The sequence below is a fragment of the Eumetopias jubatus genome, unplaced genomic scaffold, assembly GCF_037043125.1.
Source record: "Eumetopias jubatus isolate StellerSeaLion01/CBP00866 unplaced genomic scaffold, mEumJub1_p1.0 scaffold_9, whole genome shotgun sequence".
NCBI classification, from domain to species: Eukaryota; Metazoa; Chordata; class Mammalia; order Carnivora; family Otariidae; genus Eumetopias; species Eumetopias jubatus.
Genome location: NW_028274815.1, coordinates 93,346,230 through 93,347,696, shown reverse-complemented (window position 1 = coordinate 93,347,696; position 1,467 = coordinate 93,346,230). Strand labels below are relative to the sequence as shown.

General features: G+C 44.2%; 1 non-coding gene across 1 annotated transcript; it reads right to left on the bottom strand.

The window, feature by feature from the left end:
* Positions 1-378: 378 nt before the first annotated feature.
* On the bottom strand, positions 379-460 carry TRNAS-GCU (transfer RNA serine (anticodon GCU)). Its single transcript has one exon. It is a non-coding gene; the product is annotated as a tRNA-Ser (tRNA).
* Between the last annotated feature and the right edge of the window lie 1,007 nt (positions 461-1,467).

Sequence of the window (1,467 nt, the reverse complement as noted above, 5' to 3'; positions counted from 1 at the left end):
GAAATCAGTTTTATTTTGTCTACATGGGGGTGTCGTTGGCGCCAGTCTCTCTGACTTCAGCTGATACACCGCTATGGTAGGCAGCCAGGCCAGGTTCAGCCAAGTCAGAAGTCTCGCTGAGGTTTCTGTGCTTCTTGAACACCACCAGGAAGGAGCTGTTCTTTCAGATTGCTCATTAATTGGCAAAACAAACATTTTGTTCTCTAGAGTGATTTGGGTACCAGTTCCAAGACAGATGTATATTTTTAGATCTCCTTATGTGACACTTAGATCTTCTTGTCATGTGAATTCTTTTCCTTTTCTTAAGTCCAGTGGTGAAATATTCTGCTCACAAAGCAGTAAAACCTCATGCAGCCAGCTCAGGGGGGCAGAACTGAACGACGAGGATGGGATTCGAACCCACGCGTGCAGAGCACAATGGATTAGCAGTCCATCGCCTTAACCACTCGGCCACCTCGTCACTTGCACTTGTCTTCTCTTTTATATATGAATTAAAGAGTAGTCAGAAGAGCTGTTTATTACCCCAGTGCTGGGAGAATAGAGACCCGGCAGTCGATCTGGGGAGATGAAAGATTGAACAGCAGATTATTTAGGCAGAATGTTCCCCTCAATACTCAGAGTATTCCACGTGCTTTTACCTTTTGTAAATCTGTTCAGCATGCCTGCAAAAGTGATAGAAGGTATAAGCCTTTTTGCTTTCCATGGAAAATGCAGGGAAAATAAAAGGGAGAGAGGAATAAACAATCATTGACTTTGGTACAACTGAAAATAGATGTCTTTTTTTGTGATATTCTCATTCTTCCCTGGGATATGGGGGACTTTTAAACATCCCCAGGTCCAGGCCACACCCAAGACCCATAAAGTCACAATTTCAGGAATTTGAGCTTGCAGACAGCCACAGTGGGCAACCAAGTCCAAGAACTATCATTTTGTTAACGTTTCAGGTGACCTGATCTCTCTGTATACCTGAGTGTTTGGAGGGGATGCCACCTCAAGCTGGCATCTGATTTGGGGTTTGGAGGAGGAGAGGGAAGCTGGTGGTATAGAAGGGCAGGATTCCATTCCAGCCCAGGAAGGCACAGCAATACAAGCATGGATTCTGCTTTGTCACAGCAATCTTGTTCCCCAGTAACTCCAGAGTATCTGCAGACCCTCAGAAGACTTCCATGGCTCTGCTCACATCACTGCCTGCGGGAAGTCTCTAAATGGCTCTAGGTGCCTAGAGACATGGGCCATATTTGATCACTTCTCTCTCACTCCCGCATCCCCTAGAGATTGCCATGGGGGACAAGGACTGTATTTTTCCTGTATATTCTCTACATCAGCTATGTTTTAGGATCCACTAAATATTTTAAAGGGAATGGGTAGATGAATTAATCAATCGATATAAATATTCACTCTGTTTGTTATCAATTCATTTCAACTCAGTATATGTTTATTAAGTGCCTTCTATGGAGCTGGCCCCCT